Here is a 10,000-nt window from a genome sequence, read left to right as displayed (position 1 = left end):
AGAGTATTGATTGAGAGGGTGAAAGCATGTACAGAGCATCAGATTGGGGAAGAGCAGTGTAGTTTCAGAAGTGTTAGAGGATGTGTGGATCAGGTGTTTGTTTTGAAGAATGTATGTAAGAAATACTTAGAAAAGCAAACGGATTTGTATGTAGCGTTTATGGATCTGGAGAAGGCATATGATAGATCTGATGGAGATGCTGTGTGGAAAGTATTAAGAGTATATGGTTTGAGAGGTAAGTTGCTAGAAGCAGTGAAAAGTTTTTATCGAGGATGTATGGCATGTGTACGAGTAGGAAGAGAGGAAAGTGATTGGTTCCCATTGAATGTCGGTTTGCGACAGGGGTGCATGATGTCTCTATGGTTGTTTAATCCCTCATGGATGGGGTTGTTATGTAGGTGAATGCAAGAGTTTTGGAGAGAGGTGCAAGTATTCAGCCTGTTGTCGATGAAAGGGCTTGGGAAGTGAGTCAGATGTTGTTCGCTGATAATACAGTGCTGATGGCTGATTCGGGTGAGAATCTCTAGAAGATGGTGACTGAGTTTTGTAAAGTGTGTGAAAGAAGAAAGCTGAGAGTAAATGTAAATAAGAGCAAGGTTTTTAGCTTCGGTAGGGTTGAGGGTCAATAAATTGGGAGGTAAGTTTGAATGGAGAGAAATTGGAGGAAGTAAAGTGTTTTAGACATCTGGGAGTGGATTTAGCAGCGGATGGAGCCATGGAAGCGGAAGTGAGTCATAGGGTGGGGGAGGGGACGAAGGTTCTGGTAGCGTTGAAGAATGTGTGGAAGGCGAGAACGTTATCTCCGAGAGCAAAAATTGGTATGTTTGAAGGAATAGTGTTTCCAACAATGTTATATGGTTGCGAGGCGTGGGCTATAGATAGGGTTGTGCGGAGGAGGGTGGATGTGTTAGAAATGAGATGTATGAGGACAATATGTGGTGTGAGGTGGTTTAATCGAGTAAGTAATGAAAGGGTAAGAGAGTTGTGGGGAAATAAAAAGAGTGGGGTTGAGAGAGCAGAAGAGGGTGTATTGAAATGGTTTGGTCACATAGATAGAATGAGTGAGGAAAGATTGACCAAGAGGATATATGTGTCGGAGGTGGAGGGAACGAGAAGTGGGAGACTAAATTGGAGGTGGAAGGATGGAGTGAAAAAGATTTTCAGCGATCAGGGCCTAAGCATACAGGAGGGTGAAAGGCGTGCAAGGAATAGAGTGAATTGGAAAGATGTGGTATACCGGGGTGGCCGTGCTCTCATTGGATTGAACCAGGGCATGTGAAGCGTCTGGGGTAAACCATGGAAAGTTTTGCGGGGCCTGGATGTGGAAAGAGAGCTGTGGTTTCGGTGCATTACACAGAAAGTAGAGACTGAGTTTGAACGAATGTGGCCTTTGTTGTCTTTTCCTAGCGCTACCTCGTGCGCGCGCAGGGGGAAGGGGAAGGTACCATTTCATGTGTGTCGTGGTGGCGACAGTAATGGATGAAAGCAGCAAGTATGAATATATACATGCGTATTATGTATATGTCTGTGTATATATATGTTAAAATGTATAGGTATGTATATGTGAGTGTGTTGGCTTGTATGTATATACATGTGTATGTGGGTGGGTTGAGCCATTCTTTCGTCTGTTTCTTTGCACTACCTCGTTAACGCGGGAGACAACGACAAAGTATAATGAAATAATATATATATATATATATATATATATATATATATATATATATATATATATATATATATATATATATATATATATATATATATTTATTTATTTATTTATTAATCTATTTTCCTGTGTCGCTGCCTCCCGCGTTTGCGAGGTAGCGCAAGGAAACAGACGAAAGAAATGGCCCAACCCACCCACATACACATGTATATACATACACGTCCACACACGCAAATATACATACCTATACATCTCAATGTATACATATATATACACACAGACACATACATATATACCCATGTACACAATTCACACTGTCTGCCTTTATTCATTACCATCGCACACCTCGCCACACATGGAATACCATCCCCCTCCCCACTCATGTGTGCGAGGTAGCGCTAGGAAAACACAACAAAGGCCCCATTCGTTCACACTCAGTCTCTACCTGTCATGCAATAATGCCCGAAACCACAGCTCCCTTTCCACATCCAGGCCCCACACAACTTTCCATGGTTTACCCCAGACGCTTCACATGCCCTGATTCAATCCACTGACAGCATGTCAACCCCGGTATACCACAACGATCCAATTCACTCTATTCCTTGCCCGCCTTTCACCCTCCTGCATGGTCAGGCCCCGATCACTCAAAATCTTTTTCACTCCATCTTTCCACCTCCAATTTGGTCTCCCACTTCTCCTCGTTCCCTCCACCTCCGACACATATATCCTCTTGGTCAATCTTTCCTCACTCATTCTCTCCATGTGCCCAAACCATTTCAAAACACCCTCTTCTGCTCTCTCAACCACACTCTTTTTATTTCCACACATCTCTCTTACCCTTACATTACTTACTCGATCAAACCACCTAACACCACACATTGTCCTCAGACATCCCATTTCCAGCACATCCACCCTCCTCCGCACAACTCTATCCATAGCCCACGCCTCGCAACCATACAACATTGTTGGAACCACTATTCCTTCAAACATACCCATTTTTGCTTTCCGAGATAATGTTCTCGACTTCCACACATTCTTCAAGGCTCCCAGAATTTTCGCCCCCTTCCCCACCATATGATTCACTTCCGCTTCCATGGTTCCATCCGCTGCCAAATCCACTCCCAGATATCTAAAACACTTTACTTCCTCCAGTTTTTCTCCATTCAAACTTACCTCCCAATTGACTTGACCCTCAACCCTACTGTACCTAATGACCTTGCTCTTATTCACATTTACTCTTAACTTTCTTCTTTCACACACTTCACCAAACTCAGTCACCAGCTTCTGCAGTTTTCACATGAATCAGCCGCCAGCGCTGTATCATCAGCGAACAACAACTGACTCACTTCCCAAGCTCCCTCATCCACAACAGACTTCATACTTGCTCCTCTTTCCAAAACTCTTGCATTCACCTCCCTAACAACCCCATCCATAAACAAATTAAACAACCATGGAGACATCACACACCCCTGCCGCAAACCTACATTCACTGAGAACCAATCACTTTCCTCTCTTCCTACACGTACACATGCCTTACATCCTCGATAAAAACTTTTCACTGCTTCTAACAACTTGCCTCCCATACCATATATTCTTAATACTTTCCACAGAGCATCTCTATCAACTCTATCATATGCCTTCTCCAGATCCATAAATGCTACATACAAATCCATTTGTTTTTCTAAGTATTTCTCACATACATTCTTCAAAGCAAACACCTGATCCACACATCCTCTACCACTTCTGATACCACATTGCTCTTCCCCAATCTGATGCTCTGTACATGCCTTCACCCTCTCAATCAATACCCTCCCATATAATTTACCAGGAATACTCAAAAACTTATACCTCTGTAATTTGAGCACTCACTCTTATCCCCTTTGCCTTTGTACAATGGCACTATGCAAGCATTCCGCCAATCCTCAGGCACCTCACCATGAGTCATAAATGCATTAAATAACCTTACCAACCAGTCAACAATACAGTCACCCCCTTTTTTAATAGATTCCACTGCAATACCATCTAAACCTGCTGCCTTGCCGGCTTTCATCTTCCGCAAAGCTTTTACTACCTCTTCTCTGTTTACCAAATCATTTTCCCTAACCCTCTCACTTTGCACACCACCTCGACCAAAACACCCTATATCTGCCACTCTATCATCAAACACATTCAACAAACCTTCAAAATACTCATTCCATCTCCTTCTCACATCACCATTACTTGTTATCACCTCCCCATTAGCGCCCTTCACTGAAGTTTCCATTTGCTCTCTTGTCTTACGCACTTTATTTACCTCCTTCCAGAACATCTTTTTATTCTCCCTAAAATTTAATGATACTCTCTCACCCCAACTCTCATATGCCCTCTTTTTCACCTCTTGCACCTTTCTCTTGACCTCCTGCCTCTTTCTTTTATACATGTCCCACTCAATTGCATTTTTTCCCTGCAAAAATCGTCCAAATGCCTCTCTCTTCTCTTTCACTAATACTCTTACTTTTTCATCCCACCACTCACTACCCTTTCTAATCAACCCACCTCCCACGCTTCTCATGCCACAAGCATCTTTTGCGCACTCTATATATATATATATATATATATATATATATATATATATATATATATATATATATATATATATATATATATATATATATATATATATATATATGTATATGTGTGTGTGTGTGTGTGTGAGCGTTGAATAATGTGTGGAAGTCGATAACGTTATCTTGGAAAGCAAAAATGGGTATGTTTGAAGGAATAGTGGTTCCAACAATGTTATATGGTTGCGAGGTGTGGGCTATGGATAGAGTTGTGCGGAGGAGGGTAGATGTACTGGAAGTGAGATGTTTGAGGACAATATGTGGTGTGAGGTGGTTTGATCGAGTAAGTAATGAAAGGGTAAGAGAGATGTGTGGTAATAGAAAGATTGTGGTTGAGAGAGCAGAAGAGGGTGTCTTAAAATGGTTTAGCCACATGGAGAGAATGAGTGAAGAAAGATTGACAAAGAGGATATATGTATCAGAGGTGGAGGGAACGAGGAGAAGTGGGACACCAAATTGGAGGTGGAAAGATGGAGTGAAAAACATTTTAAGTGATCGGGGTCTGGACATGCAGGAGGGTGAAAGGCGTGCAAGGAATAGAGTGAATTGGAACGATGTGGTATACCGGGGTCGACGTGCTGTCAATGGATGTGAAGCGTTTGGGGTAAACCATGGAAAGGTCTGTGGGGCCTGGATGAGGAAAGGGAGCTGTGGTTTCGGTGCATTTTACATGACAGCTAGAGACTGAGTGTGAACGAATGTGGCCTTTGTTGTCGTTCCTAGCGCTACCTCGCGCACATGCGGGGGGAGGGGGGTTTCATATCATGTGTGGCGGGGTGGCGACGGGAATGAATAAGGGCAGACAGTATAAATTATGTACATGTGTATGCATGTATATGTCTGTGTGTGTATATACATGTACACGTTGAGATGTATAGGTATGTATATAAGTGTGTTTAAACATGTTTATACATGTGTATGTGGGTGGGTTGGGCCATTCTTTCGTCTGTTTCCTTGCGCTACGTCGCTAACGCGGGAGACAGCGACAAAGTATAATAAATAAAAAAGAATATATATATATATATATATATATATATATATATATATATATATATATATATATATATATATATATATATATATATATATCCTGCTGTTCTTCCATTCATAAATGTCTTATTTTGAAACGTGTATATTTGTTGTTAACCATATATGATACGTAAAGTTATACCGCAACTCCCACGTGATGAAAGCTGAGCAAAAATCTATGATGCTTATCTAAAGCCTCCGACACCCTGGGCCGTGCGTACTGTCATTCCTACATCCAACTTTTTTATTTTCATTAGTGATATATTATTATCATGATTACTGTTTCTACTAGGATTACTATTTTTTCGATAACATTAATTACTACTTTCACAAATCTAAGTCTATCGGTACTAACTGGGTAACTAGACATGTACATTTGTATATTAAGAACTTAAGTGCTGAGGACTTTTGCTTGAGAAGGAACCTCTTTTCCAGCTGGCACTTAATACACTGAACTGTGATAATTTTATTTACGTTATAAATTCAAGTATCATATTTCACTTAAATCGTGATGCAAGGGAGTGATAACGCTTATATATCTGTAGTTTACAAAAAAATAGACCAACCTCCCTTCTTCTGAGCTGATAACAAGACGGTCTCTCAACTTAATGCCTGTAGGCTTCAGCAAGTCTTAATGAAAAGTACTTCATTATCACCTTGTTGTCCATCCGAGAAAAGTACCCTTGATGCAATTTATGTATAACAAAATGCTTTGAGTAATTAAGGTATAATCATCTTGCAACTAAATACGTACATATAAGATATTGAACATTATGTGAAAAGAGAAAATGCACCAACAAAAAGCATCTCCCAATAATGAGCGTATATTATGCATTACATATCCATGAAAGAAAAACCAGATATGATCACCCTCCATGTATATTATCGACGTTACGCACAGGCAAGGGAGATAACGATACTTCCTCCAGAGAAATTTGTGGACAGAAATACTGACTATTATATAAACATCATACACAATGACATACCTCAATCAGACTGACATGAAAAATGTGGTTTGAATAAACATTCACTCCGTAATAGAACCTAAAAAAGATGGTTCAACCCAGAATCTATGAACTAGGTAGATATTTCATACTATGATACTGAACGCTCTTTAAAGAGAATGACTTGCTAGGTCTGGCTTTATCTTTTATCTATAGTACTCCTAAGTAAAATGCAATATCATTCCTGATATTCTATGAACCACTTTATGCTGCCATATGGTATTCTTTTGATATTCAACCTGAAAACTTCTCTGGGTAGTGACCCTTAACGTTATGATACCACCAAACATCATCTATAATGAAATTCTGAAGTGTGGCTCAACAATGAGCAAACTTACCATACAGAAAATGAAATATATATACAATACATGAAACAGTAAAACTGACAAAAAGGAAACTGTCCTACAAAAGTAATAGGAGATGAAAAGGCTTACACTTAGGAATACCACATCCAGGAGTGACTTAGGACTGGAAAAATGAATTAGAAATGTAAAAAGCAAAGAAAAAAACTTGTCAGGTGGAATCTTAGAATTCCTAGAGCTTCAAACACAAGTTCTTGCCTATAAGTTAAAATATGATACACTAAAAACATTTGCCCTTTGACTTGCATTGACAGCAGTGCGGTATGGGAATTGAGACCCAGTACTAAACTCTAAGCAATGAACACTCAAAGGAAGACAGGAGATTTCTTTCTATGATATTTCAGCAAAATAATTAGACTGTATTCCATTTATAAAGTCTTGTACACAAGAGGAATGTTCTCAACCCTTGTAGCTATAGAACTCTTTCATTCGTATTACTAAATATACAAAAACTACCCGTCTACATCATCCCAACCTCTTCACTACTTCTGCTAGTCTTATTCTAGATGTAGTAAGGGAATACTTCCTCTCACCTGGGACTTTATGCTCTTCCTTGGAGAACTCTTGTCTAAGTTTTTCCTTCCTTAAGAAACAAGTTATGCAGAATGAAGATATCCTGTACTCCACAGGAAAATAACTGGCATATTTTCAAGTATCATCAATTCGGATGATAAAACTATAGTAAAATAATTACAGTTCATGATGCAGATGCTACAGAAATTTTATCATTAGGCTGACAATGACCTTTGAAAGAATGTAACATAGATGAAAGTGCTATTCATATACATTGCTTCATAAAAGTAATGTTTATGAATAGCTCTTTCATCCTTGTTACATTTTTCAGAAAGGTTATTGGATGCTTAATGAAAACAACTGGGTAAATCAAAAGAAATATCATGAGGATACAAAGAAATTCAGTATGATTTTTGTATCATAATTTTGAGACAATCTTCAAATAGGAATATAAACACTCCTGTAAATGTTAACAGCCGGGGGAACATCTCAGCTTTAGAATTATCAGACATATCAGCTAGAGGAATATCTCAGCTTTAGAATCATCAAACAAATCAGCTAGGGGAATATTTCAATTTTGGAATTATCAAACAAATATTCTAAAAAGATTTTACAAATGAAAATCATTTCAACTAATATTACACAAAGACAAGAAATTTGTGGATATATGAACACAATCTGCAAGTTCAGTTTAAATATTGTGAGCTTGTGTACCGTTCAATACTAATGAAAGTAATAACAATGATAATAATAATAATGATAATAATAATAATGATAATAATAATAATAATAACAATAATAATGATAATAATAACATTAATGATAATAATAATAGTAATAATGATAATGATAATAATGATGATAATAATGATAATAATAGAAATAATAATAATAATAATAATAATAATAATAATAATAATAATAATAATAATAATGATAATAATAATAATAATAGTATTAATAATAATAATAATAATAATAATAATAATGATAATAATAATAATAATAATAATAATGGGAGGATATTGATTGAGAGGGTGAAGGCATGTACAGAGCATCAGATTGGGGAAGAGCAGTGTGGTTTCCGAAGTGGTAGAGGATGTGTGGATCAGGTGTTTGCTTTGAAGAATGTATGTGAGAAATACTTAGAAAAGCAAATGGATTTGTATGTAGCATTTATGGATCTGGAGAAGGCATATGATAGAGTTGATAGAGATGCTCTGTGGAAGGTATTAAGAATATATGGTGTGGGAGGCAAGTTGTTAGAAGCAGTGAAAAGTTTTTATCGAGGATGTAAGGCATGTGTACGTGTAGGAAGAGAGGAAAGTGATTGGTTCTCAGTGAATGTAGGTTTACGGCAGGGGTGTGTGATGTCTCCATGGTTGTTTAACTTGTTTATGGATAGGGTGGTTAGGGAGGTGAATGCAAGAGTTTTGGAAAGAGGGGCAAGTATGAAGTCTGTTGGGGATGAGAGAGCTTGGGAAGTGAGTCAGTTGTTGTTTGCTGATGATACAGCGCTGGTGGCTGATTCATGTGAGAAACTGCAGAAGCTGGTGACTGAGTTTGGTAAAGTGTGTGAAAGAAGAAAGTTAAGAGTAAATGTGAATAAGAGCAAGGTTATTAGGTACAGTAGGGTTGAGGGTCAAGTCAATTGGGAGGTGAGTTTGAATGGTGAAAAACTGGAGGAAGTGAAGTGTTTTAGATATATGGGAGTGGATCTGGCAGCGGATGGAACCATGGAAGCGGAATTGGATCATAGGGTGGGGGAGGGGGCGAAAATTCTGGGAGCCTTGAAGAATATGTGGAAGTCGAGAACATTATCTCGGAAAGCAAAAATGGGTATGTTTGAAGGAATAGTGGTTCCAACAATGTTGTATGGTTGCGAGGCGTGTGCTATGGATAGAGTTGTGCGCAGGAGGATAGATGTACTGGAAATGAGATGTTTGAGGACAATGTGTGGTGTGAGGTGGTTTGATCGAGTAAGTAACGTAAGGGTAAGAGAGATGTGTGGAAATAAAAAGAGCGTGGTTGAGAGAGCAGAAGAGGGTGTTTTGAAATGGTTCGGGCACATGGAGAGAATGAGTGAGGAAAGATTGACCAAGAGAATATATGTGTCGGAGGTGGAGGGAACGAGGAGAAGAGGGAGACCAAATTGGAGGTGGAAAGATGGAGTGAAAAAGATTTTGCGTGATCGGGGCCTGAACATGCAGGAGGGTGAAAGGAGGGCAAGGAATAGAGTGAATTGGAGCGATGTGGTATACCGGGGTTGACGTGCTGTCAGTGGATTGAATCAAGGCATGTGAAGCGTCTGGGGTAAACCATAGAAAGCTGTGTAGGTATGTGTATCTGCGTGTGGGGACGTATGTATATACATGTGTATGAGGGTGGGTTGGGCCATTTCTTTCGTCTGTTTCCTTGCGCTACCTCGCAAACGCGGGAGACAGCGACAAAAAAAAAAAATAATAATAATAATAATAATAATAATAATAATAATAATAATAATAATAATGAAATAATAATAATAATAATAATAATAATAATGAAAATAATAATAATAATAATAATAATAATAATAATAATAATAATAATAATAATAATAATAATAATAATAATACTAATAATAATGATAATGATAATGAAAATAATAATAATAATAATAATGATAATAATAATAATGATAATAATAATAATGATAATAATAATGATAATGATAATAATAATAATAATAACAATAATAATAATAATAATAATAATAATAATAATAATAATAATAATAATAATAATAATAATAATAATAATAATAATAATAATAATAATAATAAT

General features: G+C 37.8%; 1 protein-coding gene across 14 annotated transcripts in view; it reads left to right on the top strand.

Moving 5' to 3' along the window:
* LOC139751634 (band 7 protein AGAP004871-like) overlaps positions 1-10,000 on the top strand; it is a 948,509-nt gene that overhangs the window by 326,365 nt on the left and 612,144 nt on the right. The window lies entirely within an intron of this gene.

This window comes from Panulirus ornatus, chromosome 11 (assembly GCF_036320965.1).
Source record: "Panulirus ornatus isolate Po-2019 chromosome 11, ASM3632096v1, whole genome shotgun sequence".
Lineage (NCBI taxonomy): Eukaryota > Metazoa > Arthropoda > Malacostraca > Decapoda > Palinuridae > Panulirus > Panulirus ornatus.
This window is presented reverse-complemented; position numbering and strand designations above follow the sequence as displayed.